Source organism: Carcharodon carcharias, chromosome 18, assembly GCF_017639515.1.
Source record: "Carcharodon carcharias isolate sCarCar2 chromosome 18, sCarCar2.pri, whole genome shotgun sequence".
Lineage (NCBI taxonomy): Eukaryota > Metazoa > Chordata > Chondrichthyes > Lamniformes > Lamnidae > Carcharodon > Carcharodon carcharias.
Window position 1 is genome coordinate 48,143,981 of NC_054484.1, and position 12,064 is coordinate 48,156,044.

Consider the following 12,064-nt stretch of genomic DNA (forward strand, 5'->3'; position numbering starts at 1 on the left):
AATGAAGGTGTCGGGCGGTGAGTTTGAGAGGGGGGAATGAAAGTGTCGGGGGGTGAGGTTGGGGGGGAATGAAGGTGTCGGGGGGTGAGGTTGGGGGTAAATGAAGGTGTCGGGGGGTGAGGTTGGGAGGGAATGAAGGTGTCGGGGGGTGAGGTTGGGAGGAGGGGAGTGAAGGTGTCAGGAGGTGAGGTTGGGGGGGAATGAAGATGTCGGGGGGTGAGGTTGGGGGGGAATGAAGGTGTCGGGGGTGAGGTTGGGGGGGAATGAAGGTGTCGGGGGGTGAGGTTGGGGGGGAATGAAGGTGTCGGGGGTGAGGTTGGGGGGGGAATGAAGGTGTCGGGGGTGAGGTTGGAAGGAGGGGAATGAAGGTGTCGGGAGGTGAGGTTGGGGGGGGAATGAACGTGTCGGGGGTGAGGTTGGGGAGGAATGAAGGTGTTGGGGGTGAGGTTGGAAGGAGGGGAATGAAGGTGTCGGGGGTGAAGTTGGGGGGGAATGAAGGTGTTGGGGGTGAGGTTGGAAGGAGGGGAATGGAGGTGGCGGAGGTGAGGTTGGGGGGGGAATGAAGGTGTCGGGGGTGAGGTTGGGGGGAATGAAGGTGTTGGGGGGTGAGGTTGGAAGGAGGGGAATGAAGGTATCGGGGGTGAGGTTGGGGGGAATGAAGGTGTCGGGGGGTGAGGTTGGGGGAAATGAAGGTGTCGGGAGCTGAGGTTGGGGGGGAATGAGGGTGTCGGGGGGTGTGTTAGGGGAGAATGAAGGTGTCGGGGATGAGGTTGGGGGGGAATGAAGGTGTCGGGGGTGAGGTTGGGAGGGAATGAAGGTGTCAGGGGGTGAGTTGGGAGGAGGGGAATGACAGTGTCGGCGGGTAAGGTTGGGGGAGATGATGGGAGGAGGGGGTACCAGGGAGAAGGTGGCAACTGGGGATGTGGGTGTAAGTGGAGTGGAAGGCGGAAGGGAAGGAGTTCAGAGCGGGGGGAAGGAGACCAGGGGGAGGAAGGAGTTAGGAAGGGGAAAGGAGTAAAGCTGGAGGAAGAAGTGAGACAGGAGGAAAGAGCAAGCCTGGAAGAAGGAGTTTGTGGGGGGTAGAACTAAGGCTGGCAGAAGAAGTAAGTGTGTCTGAGGGAGTCAGAAAGAGGGGAGGGCCTAAGCGGGGGGGCGTGGAGGGTGATTCCTGGGGTGTGAGAGGATTAAGGAGGGGGAAGGGGCTCCGGTTCCAGAGTGGTAGGCGCTCCAGGGAGGGAAGGGGTCCAAAGCGGGGGATGTCCAGGTGAAGGTGTAAGGGAGGGGTCTGATGGCTCCATGACTGCCTCCTGGGGAGTGAACAGAGGGTGGGCGTGGAATGAGGGAATGGTGAGAATGGCCGAGGGCAGAGTGAGGTGGTAGGGTGGGAGTGTGAGGTTCGACAATAGCGGTAGAAGGAATGGTGAGGGTGGTTGGTGGGGACTTGGAGGCAAACACGGTCGCTGGGGTGGGAAGGAGGAGGTTGGGGAGGCTAATGTGGATGGGGGGTGGGATTTTCTGGAAGGAAGGGAACGTACACGTTCACCTGGATATCACTGAAGCAAAAGGCTTGTGGCTGGAATGTCACAGAGGGGAGGTGAAAGGTGATGCCGGGGGGTCACCTGTGATGGGGGAAAGGAAATGGGTGACTGGGGGAGTGGAAAAGATGGGGGAATGCACAAAAAACCGAATCCAGACCACGCTGTCCAAATCAAAAGTGAAACGACAGATGTGGTGAGCAGGATCAGGTGCTGCATGGGAGTGTGATCAGTGGGTGGGCAGGGATGCAGCTCAGCTCAGATCGACAACTGAAAGTGAACCCCAGCAGGCAGCATTGAAAATGCTCAGGACATTGTGGTGAGTGCGATACAGAAAGAATCTGTGTGATTGCACAAGACTCTGAAAGGCCTTGCCACACACACACTTCTCCCTCCAGAATCACTTGTGGGCTGGCTGCTCCCTCTGCAGTGACAGAGGACAAGGTTGAGGGGCTCACAGGCAAAGGGGACTTGGAGGCAGAGGACAGCTTCTGAGATTACTGTGTGGGTGACCCAAGGGTGTCCAGCTGCCGCTCCTCCTCCCTATGGGTACCCGGGGGGGAGGCCCGGCCTGACTCCTTGAGGGGAAGGAGCACCTGGAGGGACATCGACATGCCCTGTTTCCCTCTCATGTTGCCACTGCAGGAACTCACCCATGGCTCCTGCAATGGAGTGAGGGTCTGCACTCATCTCCCCATTCTGCTGGACCAGGGTCTCCATGGCGTCTGCAATTCTCCCCATGGAGACATTCATACATGCACATGTGGGCACCACTTCATCAGAGAGTGGGCAGATGCACTCCTCTGACTCACGTGCCACTCTGCTGAGGGCTTCTAGCAGTTCTGCGTGATGTTCCCCCGACTTCTACTGACTCTCCAGGATGAGTTGAAAGGCCTACTCCAGAGGTTCGTCATCTGACTGGGACCTCACTGATGTCTTTTTCCCAGCAGTCCTCCAACTATTGGGGAATAGGCAGAACCTGGCTCCTGCTGCTACAGACATGTGTCCATGCAGTGACCACCAGATTGTGAACCCGAGCCTGTTCTAGATAGAGGTCCCACTGAAATCTGTGTCTCTGTACTGGTGGAGGGTGTGGGTAAGCACTGTGACAGGTCTTCCAGGCTGCTTATTTCCAGCTCTTCAATGGAGGAGGTGCCCTCTTGCCTGGAGGTGAGGACCTGGACGGAGCTGAGAGACTGGCTGGCTGAGGGTGTTGGTCACTTGGCAGAGCTCCCTGTGAACCAAAGTAGAGATAATTAGTGCATGGCAGCAAAGTCAAAAGCAAGAGAGACAGCATTCACATTTGCGTTGAGAGTGGGATGATATGGTGCAGGATCCTCACGAGGGTGTTCACCAACGACTTCACCATCACTGCAGGCACAGTCCACATCCTCGCCAGTCAGTGCGATGGCACACTTCTCAAAGTGAGTGAGGGGCCGAGTGTGGGCCACTCCACCCCGGTCTGGGGCCTCCCCCTGCTGATGTGAGCAGGCTTCTCCTGCATGGAAACAGATGGAGAGAGTGTGAGCAGGTCACATGGCACTGCGTGGAATGTTTGTGTGGTGAGCAGAACCATGGACGGGATGAGGCGGTGAGCGTCAGAGGGTATGAGCCTGATGGAGATGTGAGGGAGTGTGTGAGAGTTAGTGCTGTTGTCCCTTGAGGTGTGAGATCCCTGTGGATGTGTGATGGGTTTGTGAGTGTGAGTTGAGAGTGATGAGAAGAGTGAGTTACTCTGGCGGAATGGATTAGGCCATTCATCCTGTAGCGGCGCTAGGTGACTGTCCTCTTTTGCAGGGCATTGGCACTGACCCCTGCTGCCACCACCTCCCAAGCAGGATTACTGAGGTTGCTGCCCATCCTGTGGTCAAAGGCAGTGTAGAGGACATCACGATGAGCCTCCACTGTGTCCAAAAGGCGCTTGAGGGATGGGTCATTGAACCTGGGGTCTGCAGTCTTTTTGCCTTTCAGGGCCATGTCTTCTTTGCAGCAGCCATGGGCTGGCAACACTGAGAGTTGTGCGTTTGGCTGCTCTTTAAGTATGGTGCCCAGCAGCTTGTAGACAGCATCAAGTGCTGTTCCCAACCAACCCCCTTCCACACTCTGTTGAAAATAACCAGAGACGGAAATGGGGCTGGGACAACTGGAGCAGTGCGACAGCCACTACTTTTATTCACCTGCCCGATTCTATATGGTCTCAAATTGGGACTGCAAAATGCGGCCCATATTCGGTTCAAAATGGATGGCAAAACAAGAGAGGAGATATTAGGAGGATGACCAAAGGCTTTGTCAAAGGACTGAGATTTAATAAGTCAGAGGTGGAGAGCTGGGGGGATTTAGTGCGGAAATTCCAGAGTAAGGCGGTTAATTGCATGGCAGTGGGCCAAAGGGAGTCAGAGTCCAGAGTCAGAGTAACAGTGGGGTCTGGTGGTGGGGTTGGTTATAGAGCCAGAGGAGGATAGAAAGATAGCAAGAGGAAAGACCATGTAGAGACTTAAACACAATGATTAACATTTTAAATTGGATGCTTTCTTGGTCAGCAGGAAGGGGAAAAAAAAATCAAACACAGGAGATGATAATCAGTGCCAGTGAATGCCAGAGTGTTGATAAGCTTGTATTGCAGTGCAGTAATTTAACCTGTGTCCAAATAATAACTTGAATTGATGTAGCCAAATAACGCTTCACAATTCATTTTAATCTACAGGGTATGCAGCACCCAATACCCATCTTTATAACAAATCTCTTCATTTTATGTTTTGAGATTAGTGTTTGATATTGAGGCCCTTTTTGCAAATGAACAGGTGTATGCAAGTTGGGCCTGTTGGGTTTAAAGCAGCACCTGGAACAGGTCTCAAGTAAAGACATCGAGGCGAGAGCCACATTCACCCACTGAAGGGCTCTATGAGTGCCCGTGCAGGTTTGGTAAATTGTGATCATTCACAGATAGTTGTTGACTATATGATCCATTTAACCTACTCCCATGTTGACCATGTTTCACAGTAACAGATAATGTGCCGGTGATGGTCACATTGATCCATTCCAGCCTTGGATGGGTCCAGAGGCTATGGAGAACAATTTCAGCTGAAAAGTAAATTTAGCTGCTGACCTTAGGCCTGTCTCTTTGCACATTTAGGCCGGAATTTTCCAGCCCTCGCCATCAGATTCCCCTGCAGTGGGGCCGGCAAGCCATTGAAACCTCCGTTTACATCGGGGCAACTAGAAGATCCTGCCGGTGTGAGGACTTGGAAAATTCCAGCCTTAGGACAGAATTTTATGGCCCCTCCCTCCGGAGGCATTTTCCAGCCCCACCACAGTCAATGGACTTTTGAAAGGCTCACCACATTTTCAAACCCTGGCCCTGGCCCCACCCCCACCAGGACGAGGCTGTAAAATTCCACCCCTAGAACTATATGCACAGAAGGTGACCGGCCACTCAGCCCATTGTGCCTGTGCCAGCTCATTAAGAGAACTATCTGTGTATGAGTCCCACTCCCCCTGTTTTTCCCATAGGCCTGCAGATACTTCCTTTTCAAGTATTTATCCAATCCTGCTTTGTAAGTTACAATTGACCCTGCTTGCACCACTCTTTCAGACAGTGAATTCCAGATCACAACCTCAACAAAGCAATTTTCAAAATACAAATTATAAATTTTCTGCTAAACCTCCAAGTCAAGCAGATAGAGTAATGCTGAAACCGTTGATAATGTTCAGCCATTTCGGACCTCTATTACTGATGGGTATTGGTCTGTGGAAAGGGCCAGATAGCAGCAGTTCCTGGCAAGCATAGGAAAATAAAACACCAGAACACACGGCCTGCATTTTGGGAGATACTTTCAAATAGAAAGTTGAACCACTAACCCCAATATTTACACTTACACCTAAATCCACACAATGCAATTTTCCATTTCCTTTATGAATGTTCCTCATGCTCCTGGCCATGTTACAGGATACAGAGCATCAACCTTGTACTAAAAAGATCATTTCAAACAACCAAAACAGTAACTGAGGCAAAAAGTAAAAATTAAGACCACTTTCAAACTTCATGCAGAAAGTTATCTGGCAAATCTTTCTCTCATTGATTTCCGGTTGCCCAATAGGATGATAGTAATCAAGTCATAAACAACATTAGCTTGTCGTTTATGCCTGCTGTTGTCATGACAAAAATGGCTCACCCAGATTTTTGTTTTCCGCAAAAAAGATTTACTGAATATCTTCCCACCTTTACAATGCCTCCTTACTAATTTGTCCCATTCAGCCGATGTTCATCACTCTACCATTGGCAGCCATGTTTTCTTTTGCCTGGGTCCCAAGCTCCGGAATTTCTTCCCTAAATCGCTTCCCCTCCCAAATCCTCTCTCCTCCTTTAGATGCTCCTTAAAGCATTGACCATGCTTTTTGTCACTGGCCCTAATATCTCCTTTTCTGACTTGGTGTCAAATTTTGTTTGATATCTGTGAAGCACCTTGGAAAGTTTTACTATGCTAAGGACTGCTATAGAAATGCAAGTTGTTGATGTTATTGAATAAAATTACCTTAAAGATGTCATAACTGATGTCTCCCAGCAATCCGACAGCCTGTCAGTAATAGAGAGAAAGAGTACTGAGCTGGAATTCGATAAAGGCTTTTACAGAGTTATTTTAAAAGATAACGGAGCAATATCAAGAGACTGAGGAAAGGTTAGACCAAGCACAGGCTCTGTGAAATCAAAGTGCTTTGTAATTTCAGGAAAATGGATGTCTGCATGTAAACTGAAAACATAGGCCTGAATGTTATATTGATCAGGCAGGTGTGCACCTGACCCGAACGCAGGTGAAATTGCGCAAAATGACGTTGGGCGTGCATCCCAATGTCACCGCTCACGCGAACAATATCGAGGTCGGCAGGCACGAATGTCAGAGCCGCTCCTGCCGACAGTTAAAGGGCAATTAAGGCCATTAAAAACCCAATTGTCCACGATTTCACATTGCCCATGTGATCTCGCACTCATCGCAAGGGGAAAGTGGGCAACCCGTTTTTAACCAAACCTCATGCAAGGGTAGGATGAAATGACGGAGTGAAATATAGATATCTGGGGACTGATGTTTCTGAGTTCTGCTGTCAGGTGCTTGGATGTGCTGCATAGACAGTTTGGTGCATTTTTGTCTTGCAATGTAATCTGTCCAGGTCTGCCGCTCCCAAGGCAGCTCCGCAGCAGTTGTACACCTATAGGGAGCTCACTAGAAGCACCCACCCGCACCCTTTTGTCATTGCCTGTCCTCTTACTGAACAACGCCACCCCCGCCCCCCCCCCCAAACCCCCCACCACCTCGGCATCGCTGAGGCTTTCTCAGTATACATTTCACACTGGTTGGCCATTAATTGGCCAGCCAGCGTGAAATTGCGTTCAGGGACAATCACGGGCGGAAGCGCATTTCGTGTCCGCTTCTGGGACCGCCAACTTGCTGAGCACGCCAGGCATGAAATTCAGGCCATTTTTTCAAAGAAAAAGATCCTGCTCTTAGTTAAACAATAAAAACAACAGATGTTAGAAATACTTAGCAGGTCAGACAGCAGCTGTGGAGAGAATCAAAATGAACATTTCAAGTCAAGGTGACTTTTCATCAGAGTGCTTTGGTACAACTCTTAGTTACCGCAGCTCCAGCGCAGATTATATCAGCAACAACCCAAAGAAAAAGCAAAAACAGAATTACCTGGAAAAACTCAGCAGGTCTGGCAGCATCAGTGCAGAAGAAAAGAGTTGACGTTTCGAGTCCTCATGACCTTTCACCAGAACTGAGTGAATATAAGGAGAGGGGTGAAATATAAGCTGGTTTAAGGTGGGGGGGTGGGGGGGGTGGGGGAGGGAGGGGGGGGTTTGGGTGGGGGATAGAAGTGGAGGGGGGTGGTGTGGTTGTAGGGACAAGCAAGCAGTGATAGGAGCAGATAATCAAAAGATGTCACAGACAAAAGAACAAAAGAACCCAGAGGTGTTGAAGTTGGTGATATTATCTAAACAAATGTGCTAATTAAGAATGGATGGTAGGGCACTCAAGGTACAGCTCTAGTGGGGGTGGGGGGGCATAAAAGATTTTTAAATGATCGAAATAGGTGGGAAAAGAAAAATCTATATAAATTATTGGAAAAAACAAAAGGAAGGGGGAAGAAACAGAAAGGGGGTGGGGATGGAGGAGGGAGTTCAAGATCTAAAGTTGTTGAACTCAATATTCAGTCCGGAAGGCTGTAGAGTGCCTAGTCGGAAGATGAGGTGCTGTTCCTCCAGTTTGCGTTGGGCTTCACTGGAACAATGCAGCAAGCCAAGGACAGACATGTGGGCAAGAGAGCAGGGTGGAGTGTTAAAATGGCAAGCGACAGGGAGGATTGGGTCTTTCTTGCAGACAGACTGCAGGTGTTCTGCAAAGCGGTCGCCCAGTTTACATTTGGTCTCTCCAATGTAGAGGAGACTGCATTGGGAGCAATGAATGCAGTAGACTAAGTTGGGGGAAATGCAAGTGAAATGCTGCTTCACTTGAAAGGAGTGTTTGGGCCCTTGGACGGTGAGGAGAGAGGAATTGAAGGGGCAGGTGTTGCATCTTTTGCGTGGGCATGGGGTGTTGCCATAGGTGGGGGTTGAGGAGTAGGGGGTGACGGAGGAGTGGACCAGGGTGTCCCGGGGGAACCATCCCTACGGAATGCTACCAGGGGGTGGTGAAGGGAAGATGTGTTTGGTGGTGGCGTCAAGCTGGAGTTGGCGGAAATGACGGAGGATAATCCTTTGAATGCGGAGGCTGGTGGGGTAATAAGTGAGGACAAGGGGGACCCTATCATGTTTCTGGGAGGGAGGAGAAGGCGTGCGGGCGGATGCGCGGGAGATAGGCCGGACACGGTTGAGGGCCCTGTCAACGACCTCACGCCTTCTCCTCCCTCCCAGAAACATGATAGGGTCTCCCTTGTCCTCACTTATCACCCCACCAGCCTCTGCAATCAAAGGTTCATCCTCCACCATTTCTGCCAACTCCAGCATAATGCCACCACCAAACACATCTTCCCTTCACCCCCCCCGGCGGTATTCCGTAGGGATCGTTCCTTCTGGGACACCCTGGTCCACTCCTCCATCACCCCCTACTCCTCAACCCCCACCTATGGCACTTCCCCATGCCCACACAAAAGATGCAACACCTGCCCCTTCACTTCCTCTCTCCTCACCGTCCAAGGGCCCAAACACTCCTTTCAAGTGAAGCAGCATTTCACTTGCATTTCCCCCAACTTAGTCTACTGCATTCGTTGTTCCCAATGCGGTCTCCTCTACATTGGAGAGACCAAACATAAATTGGGCGACCGCTTTGCAGAACACCTGCGGTCTGTCCGCAAGAAAGACCCAAACATCCCTGTCGCTTGCCATTTTAACACTTCACCCTGCTCTCTTGCCCACATGTCTGTCCTTGGCCTGCTGCATTGTTCCAGTGAAGCCCAATGCAAACTAGAGGAACAGCACCTCATCTTCCGACTAGGCACTTTACAGCCTTCTGGACTGAATATTGAATTCATCAACTTTAGATCTTGAACTCCCTCCTCCATCCCCACCCCCTTTCTGTTTCTTCCCCCTTCCTTTTGTTTTTTTCCAATAATTTATATAGATTTTTCTTTTCCCACCTATTTCCATTATTTTTAAATCTTTTATGCCCTGCTAGTCTTTCCACCCCACCCCCACTAGAGCTATACCTTGAGTGCCCTGCCATCCATTCTTAATTAGCACATTCGTTTAGATAATATCACCACGTTCAACACCTCTTTGTTCTTTTGTTCTTTTGTCTGTGACATCTTTTGATTATCTGCTCCTATCACTGCTGCTTGTCCCTACAATCACACCACCCCCCTCCACTTCTCCCCCACCCCCCCAGCCCCACCCCTGCCCCCGCCCCCCCCACACACACACACCTTAAACCAGCTTATATTTCACCCCTCTCCTTATATCTTATATTCACTCAGTTCTGTGGAAGGGTCATGAGGACTCGAAACGTCAACTCTTTTCTTCTCTTCCGATGCTGCCAGACCTGCTGAGTTTTTCCAGGCAATTCTGTTTTTGTTTTGGATTTCCAGTATCCGCAGTTTTTTGTTTTTATCAAAGAAAGATCATAGTTGCTATTCAGTTGGATCTTAAGGTTTTTGTCACATTCTTATCCATTTTGTTTAGAGCTTAAGATTGTTTATTGTGTCAAATAATGTGCTGTTTCCATGGGGCTCCTTGCAATCAGCTTGCGCTGATTCTGCTACCACATCACAATATTCACCATCATTGCATCATCCATTAAGCACAAGTGGCCATATTTCACAACCGAGGCTAGGAGATAGTTTTCATTTTGGATGGCAGTGCAGAACAAGGCAATACCTGATCAGCTGCCCATCATACATCTCTCCTGAAAATCGGAAGTGATGTAGTACAGGTGACTGATCTGATATCGCCCGTTTTATACAAACACCTGCACTCAAAATTACCCACCAGTTTCAGTCAGCTTTTTGTATTCAACTCACAATTGTTTTGGTGTACGGAAATAATCTTTCAAGCAATCATCACTTATTGCTTACTAGCATAGCTGCTTTGTCACTTAGTAGAGGATATGATGCAACATTAAACATGATAGGGAACAAATTAAAAACAAACTTTAACAGCAATAATCCATAGATAGGCCTCTCGTTGTAGGTCCCATTCACTCATTAGTAACATGACCCCTGCATTAATTGTATAAAATGGGTCTTACCTTATTTTAGCTACTGTGAGGACAAAAGCACTCTGATGAAAACTCACCTTGACCTGAAATGTTAACTCTGTTTCTTTCCACAGCTGCTGTCTGACCTGCTGAGTATTTCCAATAATTGTTTGTTATTGGATTAAGAGAGAATTGGCACTGGTGCTGTAGAAATCCAGAGACCTCGGTACTGATAGCAGCCACTCAGAGCAACACCATGCTACTCCAATGGCAGGTCAAAGGGAACTTCCCAAGTTATGAAAATACTGCAGAGTGGGTTGGCAGTCATTGTTGGAAATATAATCAATCTCCTCTTGGAACAGTAACCAGGCTCTGAATTGAACTCTATTCCATTGGGCCCACTGGGGCCTTAAGTGAAAGGAATCATTGAGTAGCCCAGGACTTGAGCCCAAGCCTCAACAATAGACTGTTAGGCAGAAGAATCACCTGCACCCACACCCTCAACAAACTCCCTCCACACCCCAACCCTGCACCCTTTATCAGATTTCATTCATAAGGCAAAGTGTAGAATATCATGTGTTTCCATACCCTCTTTAACATAGTAAAACATCCCAAGGCATCAGCTTTTTTGAGGCTGTGTCAGCTGTTTTGAAGTTGTTGATCAATGTTAGCTCGATCCTAGATTGGTAAATGTGCTCCTTAAACTTGAAGACCTTTATCAGGTCACCTCAGCTCTAAGCCCTAACTTTTATGGTCTATCGTCAGAAGAACACCTCACCCCCGATAACATCTTAGTGATTATGCACCACCTTTTCCATTGCTTTTAAATCTTTCCTATATTGAGTTATCCAACACTGTACTTTATAATATAGAAATTCTGTGTCTGATATTAAACGTTAACTGTGAGCAATTTGATTTCAAAAATTAATGCAAAATGTGCAAAGTGCTTAATTTTTCCATATTTGGCATATTTTGCCTTGCTAAACCCAAAAGTATACAGATAAATAAATGCGCCTTTTCAACTAATTTATTGTACACAAAATGTTCTTTTTAATTTTCATCTGAATTTCAGAGTGAGGACAATTTTTAGGCAAACATAGAGGAAGTTTCTTGCTCCAAAATGTTAGGTTGAGCCTAATGCTGACAATGGGTGCTCAAAATAGGAAGTGTCCCTTTTCACAACATTAACATCCCATAAGCCAACCAGTAAAAATATATACTCTTTTTGTAAGCACCAAGGGCCCAATATTATCTCTGTGCAAGTGGGTAGGTTTGAATGTGTTAAAATCAGACCCGATAATCTTTTTGGAAAAGCATGTTCCCTTCTTAATCAGACCAGAGACAACTATTTATCTGGCAATCTTTTCATTAGAAGTTAAAAGGAACTTAAATAAATTAACAGAGGGTAACTGTTCTGTTAACTTACCAACACTCACCCTTTCCCACATGGTATCGTTCTCCATTCTTAAAGCTCCAGCCTTGGCCCCCTCTGCTTCAGCATTAACAGGTAGCTCCATAGTGTCATCACCTAGAAACTATCTCTCTCATTTCCATGATCAATTCCAGTGCTGTTGCTGCCCTCTCCAGCTGCCTGTTTAACATTAAAATTAAGGTCAGTCCAAATTTTCTCTGATTCAATGGTGGCAAACAGAAGCCAGCCTTTTCTCTCCCACTAGCACTCATGTGATACAGGCCTGGAATTCATTAATCTCCCAGGCTGCCTGGTCAGGCTCTCCTCACAGGTCTAAAGTCTTCATATTCTACTTAACCCTGAAATGTCCTTCCTGCCCCACATCCAGTCAAGAACAATTTTGTTTTAATCTCAAAAATATTGGCACCACCATC

General features: G+C 48.4%; 1 protein-coding gene across 3 annotated transcripts in view; it reads left to right on the forward strand.

Moving 5' to 3' along the window:
• arhgap31 (Rho GTPase activating protein 31) overlaps positions 1 to 12,064 on the forward strand; it is a 105,938-nt gene that overhangs the window by 58,721 nt on the left and 35,153 nt on the right. The gene's annotated exons all lie outside the window — the stretch shown is intronic.